The following is a 10,000-nucleotide window of genomic DNA, read 5'->3' as shown; positions in this document are numbered from 1 at the left end:
ATATATATATATATATATATATATATATATATATATATATATATATATATATATATATATATATATATATATGTGAATATATATATATATATATATATATATATATATATATATATATATATATATATATATATATATATATATATTTAATACCCTGTATATATATTGTACACACACACACACACACACACACACATATATATATATATATATATATATATATATATATATATATATATATATATATACATTTATACATATATGTATATACATATATATGTATATATATATATATATATATATATATATATATATATATATATATATATATATATATATATATATATATATATATATATACTGTATATATAGATAGATATATACTATATATATATATATATATATATATATATATATATATATATATATATATATATATATATAAATATATATAGATATATATATATATACATATATATATATATATATATATATATATATATATATATATATATATATATATATATATATACAGTACATATAAAACCAGACACTTACTCTTTATTATATAATGATATATGTTCTCTTTGTCACGTTGCATTAGAAGAAGAAAACGTGTACACATTTTTAACTATTATCAAAGTTGATGAAATCTCCGTATTATTCTTTAGCTCAAAATCTATACATTGATGACAATTAACGCTATTATTATACTCAAACAGTCGTTAAAGAAAAACATACTCTTTTTCCTTTAAGAGCTGGAAAAATGAAATTAATTCATATTTCGAAATGATATTTACCACTGATAACGAAAAACGAGATCTATTGTTCCAAATTCATTGAAAATTAGTAAAAATACAATTATTCCTTTCAGCTTATCTCTTCGAGGAAATAGATATAACGTTGCATTCAATGGGGTCTAATCTTATCTCTCCTTAGTATCTTTCATTGTCTAATGTTGCAATATTCTAGCAAATTTTCAATATCTTTTATTTCCTTTGTTCTTTTCCAGGCAGCATAAAACGCTCAGGTTCAGATACCTATTCAACTAATATCTAAAAGAAGACAAAATTGAATTGATTATACTAAATAGGAGTTTAAAGGATTCAAATTAGATATGATTTTATTTTCCATTATGATGATCTTATATGACAACTAGACATTACATACAAGCCCATAAATACACGCACAGAAGCAAGCACAGATATAAAAAAAACATATATGTATATATAACTTTTTATTATGCTTGAACTAGTTTTTCTCACCTTTCCTTCTTGAGTACGCTTTAATCAAACACTCACACAAATATATCTACATATGTATATATACATATATATATATATATATATATATATATATATATATATATATATATATATATATTTATTTATATATATATAATTATATGTATTTATATACATATATACAGTATAAACATATATATATATATATACAGTATATATATACATATATATATATATATATATATATATATATATATATATATATATATATATATATATATATATATATTCATATATATATAATTATATGTATATATATATATATATATATATATATATATATATATATATATATATATATATACAGTACATACATATATATATATATATATATATATATATATATATATATATATATATATATATATATATATATAAGAGGATATAGCTTAACGTGCTGAAATCGTTTGTGCATCACCATGATCAACAAAGCTGTACTAGTCAGGGCCACCCATGCTAGGCTGATTCGCTGTGAGCTAACAGACGAAAATCTCCCACCATCGCCAATCCGCACTGGCCAGTGTAACGAGGAAAACTGGACATACCCCAGATAGGAATTGACATGTCTGAGGCCTTTGTCCTACGGTGGACTAGAAACCGTTGTATTTGCTGTTTTATTTATATACATATATATATATATATATATATATATATATATATATATATATATATATATATATATATATATATATATATATATATGCAAGTATATATATATGTATATATATATATATATATATATATATATATATATATATATATATATATATATGTGCATTATGTATATGTATGAATATATATGAATACGTATATACATATATATATATATATATATATATATATATATATATATATATATATATATATATATATATATATATATATATATATATATTTTATTTATGTTCGATCTACCGGAATCCAGACATGGATGATTCTATCTTCGATTGTCTTCTTACCATTATGGCTAAGATACAAGAAGATGATAGAAAGGCTTCTTTTGTCTTTGTTGGTGATTTTAATGCTCACCATAGGGAGTGGTTAAGTTCTATCTCTCCTACCGATCGCCATGGCTTAAGAGCTTTAGACTTTGCCTCTGAATCAGGCTGTGAGCAAATCATAAATGAAGCTACTCACAGGTCTGGTAATTGCTTGGACCTTGTATACACTGACTCCCCTGGCGTTATAACTGGTAAGGTTGGTTCTCCAGTCGGGACATCTGATCATGCCTTGATTTCATTATTAGTGAAGACTGAGCAGCCTGTCCCTGATATATCATATTCTTGTAAAATTTATATGAAATCCCAAGCAGACTGGAATGGGATTTTACATGATCTTTTGTTCTTGAATTGGTCACAATTATATAATAGTGTAGATCCTGTTGTCCCTTTGAATGAGAATCTAGTCAACATAATTGATAGGCGTATCCCTTCTCGTGTGCTAAGGTACCGAGTGAAGGACAAACCGTGGTTCAATGATGATTGTAGACGTGCTTTTTTGGAGAAGCAGGAGGCCTATCAACTTTGGAAGGGTAACAGATCAGATTTGACCTGGAACAACTATACTCAGCTTCGAGCTTTTGCTCAGAGAGTTTATGCCTCAACTGAAAAGGAGTACAATTTAACCATAAAAGAAACACTTTCTGGTACAACTCAGGAACATAAATGGTGGTCTACCCTTAAATCTGCACTCTTTGGTGTAGATGCAACAGTTCCTCCTTTACTTAAACCAGATGGCTCAGTCACTCACTGTCCAAAGGAAAAGGCAACCCTTTTGGCTGATGTTTTTGACAGTAAACAGAGTAATGAAAAACTTGAACTTCCTCATTCTTGTTTTCCTGAGGCTAAACTAACTAGTTTAGCTTTCCGATCTCGTGAGATTAAAGCTCTGTTGATGGACCTTGATGCTTATGGAGGTGTAGACCCAAATGGTATTTTTCCTTTGTTTTTTTTAAAGACAGCAGATTTCTTAGCTCCAAAGTTATCTGTTATTTTGCGCAAGTTAGCAAGAAGAGGAGCTTTCAGCACTAGTTGGAGAATTGGTAATGTTACTCCTCTATGTAAATGTGTTTGTGGTAGCTCAAGTCCCACTGATTACCGCCCAATTTCCATAACTCCCATATTATCTAAAGTTTTTGAACGTCTTCTGGCAAAACGTCTTAATAGGTTTGCTGAAGGTAATCATCTACTCCCTAGTTTGCAATTTGGTTTTCGTAAAGGCCTTGGAGCATGTGATGCCCTTCTTACAATCTCCAATGCTGTACAGAAATCCCTTGATTGTGGTCGGGAAGTTCGTATGATTGGCCTTGATTTTAGTGCTGCCTTTGACCGTGTTAATCATGAGGCCCTTGTTTTCAAACTGAAACAGTTGGGAGTGGGTGGGTCGTTTCTTAGCATTATTATTGATTTTTTAAGTAATAGATCTCAAAGAGTTGTTGTTGATGGGCACCATAGTGATTATAGGAATGTGATATCCGGTGTTCCACAGGGTAGTGTTCTTGGCCCATTACTTTTCATACTATATACACATGACATGTGGTTTGGCCTAGAAAACAAGCTTGTTGCATATGCAGATGATGCTACTCTCTTTGCATCAATTCCATCCCCTGAATGTAGATCTAGGGTTGGTGAATCCCTTAATAGAGATTTAGCTAGAATTAGTGCATGGTGCAAATTATGGGGTATGAAGTTGAATCCTAACAAAACTCAAAGTATGATTGTAAGTAGGTCAAGGACGGTGGTTCCTCAACATCCGGATCTCAGTATTGATAATGTTTCTTTAAATATGTATGACTCTTTCAAAATTTTAGGTGTGATTCTCGACAGTAAATTTACTTTTGAGAAACATATAAGGTCTGTGTCTTCTTCAATTTCACAAAAAATAGGCTTATTGAGAAAGTCTTTCAAGATTTTCGGTGATCAATCTATTCTGAAGAAGTGTTTTAATTCTTTCATTCTACCTTGTTTTGAGTATTGTTCTCCTGTCTGGTCTTCAGCTGCTGATTCTCATCTTAATTTGTTGGACAGAAACTTACGGTCTATTAAATTTCTTATTCCTGATCTAGATATTAATCTCTGGCACCGTCGTTCAATTAGTTCATTATGTATGTTGCATAAGATTTTTCACAACTCTGACCATCCTTTAAATTCAGATCTCCCTGGACAATTCTATCCTGTTCGTAATACTAGGCAGGCAGTTAATTCTAATAGCCAGGCCTTCTCCATCACGAGGCTCAATACTACGCAGTACTCTAGAAGTTTTATTCCAGCTGTGACCAAGTTGTGGAATGATCTTCCTAATCGGGTGGTTGAATCAGTAGAACTTCAAAAGTTCAAAGTTGGAGCAAATGCTTTTTTGTTGACCAGGCGGACATAGTCTTTTTATAGTTTATTTATGACATATTTGTTTTTGATGTTGTTGATAGTTTATTATATGACATGTCTGTTTTGACGTTGTTTCTTATTTTAGAATGATTTATTGTTAATTTGTTCTCTTCATTTATTTATTTCCTTATTTCCTTTCCTCACTGGGCTATTTTTCCCTGTTGGAGCCCCTGGGCTTATAGCATCTTGCTTTTCCAACTAGGGTTGTAGCTTGGATAGTAATAATAATAATAATAATAATATATATATATATATATATATATATATATATATATATATATATATATATATATATATATATATATATATATATATATATACATACATACATATACGAGTCCCTTAATGAACTAATCCTATACAATTACATTAATAAAAAACATACGCAAGTATTTTTGAATGGAGAACATAACCATGCAATAACGCAACCTTGACTCCCAGTGAATTAATGTGGAAACTTCAGGTCACAGAGACTCGGTATTCGAAAGGTCAGCAGCATCACAGTGAGGAATGACCTGGTCTCGCAACCGGAATAACTTTGCTTGCATTAATCTTCCCAGTGAGACTTCAAGCATGAATTACCTTGAAAAAAAAAATGGTAAATGTCTTGCAACATTTAATCCCGGATTTTTACCGTTTTAAAAACGGATATATTGACGTAAAGGAGTGATATTACGGCCACCAACCTGTAAAAGTTAATAACAAAGTAAGGTGAAATTACGGTCGCCTATATTTTACTGAGAAACTGTTGAGAACAGTATATTTTTATTTTTTTTACGGTGAATTTCCGATTAAAATTGCGTTTTTTTCTAACAGTTAATAGTTAAATGCAGTATTTCCTTCTCTGAGTTTATGTGATATGGTAAGATGAATGTGCACCTAATATGATTCACGTGACTTAATTTCTTTGGGGAAAACGTTTTGAATTACCTGGAACAAAGTAGGCTGCTTTAAGGAATAGTTAAATACAGGTTTTTTTTTTTTTCTGGGGTTGTGTGATATGGTAAGATGGATGTGCACCTATTATTATTATTATTATTATTATTATTATTATTATTATTATTATTATTATTATTATTAATATTATTATTATTATTATTATTATTATCATTACTAGCCAAGCTACAACCCTAGTTGGAAAAGCAAGATGCTATAAGCCCAAGAGCTCCAACAGGGAAAAATAGCCCAGTGAGGAAAGGAAATATGGAAATAAATAAATGATGAGATTAAGTTAACAATACATCATTCTAAAAACAGTAACGGCGTCAAAACAGATATATACGATATAAACTATTAACAACGTCAAAAACAGATATGTCATATATAAACTATAAAAAGACTCATATCAGCCTGGTCAACATAAAAACATTTGCTCCAACTTTGAACTTTTGAAGTTTTACTGATTCCACTACCCGATTAGGAAGATCATTCCACAACTTGGTAACCTAATTTCTTTGGGGAAAATATTGTGAATTACCTGGAACAAAGTAGATTGGTTTAAAGAGTATTTAAATGCAGTTTTTTTTCTGGGGTTGTGTAATATGGTAAACTGTTAAAAAAATCGACAATTCTCCGTAGGAGTGAGTCACTCCGGGATCACCAATGTGACGTGCTGAGAGAAGGTTGTGACTCAAAGACAGGATGAAAGCAGGATATTGCCTGTTCAAACCGACACCGTGTCGGTTAACAGTTAACGGTGAGAAAAACAGGCATGTTTATTCAGGCTTTTTTAATGCGAGGGAAGAGCGAAGATACAAGCATAATATATACACAAAATGAAATGTCGTTACTATGTACGATCGTGTGACACACGGTTGGTACATTCTCAAGCGTATTTCAGTTAATAAAGCGTACCGTAATTTTTACCTTACTTTGCTATTATCCTTTAAGGGTCGGTGACCGTAATATCACTCCTTTACATCAATATAACCGTTTAATAAACGGTGAATGCCTGGCAACCTTTATTCCAGGATTTTTACCATTTTTTTACGGCAATTTTCTAACAGTCTATAGTACCTCGAAATTTTGTTTGTTTGAACTACTTATTATCATTTGTTATTTAAAAAATATTGCAATAACACATTTTTCTATGTTGATTGCAAAACATTAAGAAAAATAAATACTCGTTTTTTCTTGGTATAATAATCAAGATATTAACAATCTTGAAGACAAAAAACATAAAACTACAAAAATACTTTATTGTTAAAAATATAACCATTACAAATGATACTCCTATACACCCTGTATATATTCTACGAAATATACATTATATGGGAAATAGACCAAGGGCCAAGGAAAAAGAGTCCTTCTCTTCGTAGATATCCTAAAAGAGTCCTTCTCTTCGTAGCTATCCTAAAAGAGTCCTTCTCCTCGCAGATGTATTTATTCCAGAAAGGTCTATGAATTGTTAAGAGTCCTTCTCGTTCCAACTCCATCACAATCTTCCAGTCAGCCGTCAGAAACACGGTCAAGGATAATGCTTTTTCCTCGCGAGATTGTGAATTCTGGAAGTTTTAAACCGAAAATCTCTATAGAACGAGAATGGAAAATCTACCCACTTGGTTTCAATGTAGTAAATTTCTTTAATTTAAATTTGATAAATTTCTTTAGTTTCAATGTAGTAAATTTTTTTAGTTTCAATTTAATCATTTTTTTAGTTTCAATGTAGTAAATTTCTTCAATTTAGATCTAATAAATTTCTTTAGTTTCAATGTAGTAAATTTGTTTAGTTTCAATTCAATAAATTTCTTTAGTTTAAATTTAATATTTTTTTTTTAGTTTCAATGTAGTAAATTTCTTTAGTTTAAATTCAATAATTTTTTTTTAGTTTCAATGTAGTAAATTTCTTTAGTTTCAATGTCGTAAATTTCTTTAATCTAAATTTAATAAATTTCTTTAGTTTCAATGTAGTAAATTTCTTTAGTTTCAATTTAATCATTTTTTTTAGTTTCAATGTAGTAAATTTCTTTAATTTAAATTTAATAAATTTCTTTAGTCTCAATGTAGTAAATTTCTTTAGTTTCAATTTAATAATTTTTTTTAGTTTCTATGTAGTAAATTTCTTTAGTTTCAATTTAATAAATTTCTTTAGTTTCAATGTAGTAAATTATTTTAGTTTCAATTTAATTTTTTTTTTAGTTTTAATATAGTAAATTTCTTTAGTTTCAATGTAGTAAATTTCTTTAGTTTCAATTTAATAAATTTCTTTAGTTTCAATGTAGTAAATTTCTTTAATTTAAATTTTATAAATTTTGTTAGTTTCAATGTAGGAAATTTCTTTAATTCAAATTCAATAAATTTCTTTAGTTTCAATGTAGTAAATTTCTTTAGTTTCAATTTTATAAATTTTGTTAGTTTCAATGTAGGAAATTTCTTTAATTCAAATTCAATAAATTTATTTAGTTTCAATGTAGTAAATTTCTTTAGTTTCAATTTAATAGATTTCTTTAGTTTCAATGTAGTAAATTTTTTTGATTTAAATTTGATCAATTTTTTAGTTTCAATGTAGTAAATTTCTTTAAAGGTTTAAATTTTAAAGGTTTAAAGGCCGCTCATGAATGGAAGATGTAAGGAACAGTAACATTGCCCTATCAAGTCAGACAATGCCCTAGAGACTGACCATATATACATATGATCAGCGCCCAAGCCCCCTCTCCATCCAAGCTAGGAACAAGGAGGGCTAGGTAATGGCTACTAATGACTCAGCAGATAGACTTATAGGCTCCCCCAACCCCGCATGCTTAGTTCACAAGGATGGTGAAGTTGCAACGACCAATGAAACTATCGAGTTTGAGGGGACTCGAACCTCATTCTGGCGTTCACAAGTCAGGGACGTTACCACTTCGGCTACTATATTTTAATTAATTTTTTTAGTTTCAATGTAATTAATTTCTTTAGTTTAAATGTAATTGATTTATTCAGTTTCATTGTAGTAAATTTCTTTAGTTTTAATTTATTTAATTTCTTTAGTTTCAATGTAATTGATTTCTATTAGTTTCAATGTAATAAATTTCTTTAGTTTCAATTTAGTAAATTTCTTTAGTTTCACTATAATTAATTTCCTTAGTTTCAATGTAATTCATTTATTTAGTTTCATTGTAGTAAATTTCTTTAGTTTTAATTTAATAAATTTCTTTAGTTTCAATGTAGTAAATTTCTTTTGTTTCACTGTGATTAATTTCTTTAGTTTCAATGTAATTAATTTATTCAGTTTCATTGTAGTAAATTTCTTTAGTTTTAATTTAATTCATTTCTTTAATTTCAATGTAATTTTAATTTTTTTAGTTTCAATGAAATAAATTCATTTAACTTTTAATATGATAAATTTATTAGGTGTCAATCTAATAAATTTCTTTAGTATCATTGTAGTATATATCTTTATTATTGTTTGCTTAGTAATTCATACTTTCCGTAAATATTGATAATGAAATGGAAAACTCTTCGTTTTTAATATTTATGTATCAAAATCTAATTTCACTAGGGATGAACATTATTAAACTTTTGCTTAAGTACTCCAGACTACGAGAGAGAGAGAGAGAGAGAGAGAGAGAGAGAGAGAGAGAGAGAGAGAGAGAGAGAGAGAGAGTATGAAAATTTACTTCATAAATTAATAGGTATCTACAACTCTTAACCTGTCCACAATAAATTTTTATTTTTTCTTCCAATTATATTGCACGCCTACAGTATATTTTTATTTTAATTTTCTTTTGGATTTCTTAATTCCTCGATCTCCAATGCTATTTTTCTTTAGCCTTTGACCTCGCATAATTCCGTAAATTGTGTTAATGACATTACATAAAAAATACATTATTTTTCAATTTTAATATATTTTTAGTATCATAGATTATGTACTTATATCGTTGCCTTTTTATTTGGGTTTTGGTTCACGGTTTCATTTCCATTTTTATCACTTTAGTATTTCCCGTTTTTTTTCTTCAATTCCACAGAAATTTCTTTGATAGAATAGATTGCTGAAGAAATAAAACCATATCAAGAAACCTCAGAAAAAGTTGCAAGGTCTGTGGAGAGTGATTAAATACACACACACACACACACGCACACACACACAAAAAAAAAAATAAAAAATGTAATAGCATTACAGTATGTAAACGTGTATGAAACGTGTGCGATGTATCTGACTTACGGAAATAGAATAAAATTACCCAGGTGGTAATAGGAAAAGAGTAAGACAAATAACATTGGTGGAAAAATAATATAAACAACATCATAACTTAGAATTCTTCTACACAATAAAAGAAGTCATCTCTCTCTCTCTCTCTCGTCTCTCTCTCTCTCTCTCTCTCTCTCTCTTTC

Source organism: Palaemon carinicauda, chromosome 13 (genome assembly GCF_036898095.1).
Source record: "Palaemon carinicauda isolate YSFRI2023 chromosome 13, ASM3689809v2, whole genome shotgun sequence".
NCBI lineage: Eukaryota > Metazoa > Arthropoda > Malacostraca > Decapoda > Palaemonidae > Palaemon > Palaemon carinicauda.
This window is presented reverse-complemented; position numbering follows the sequence as displayed.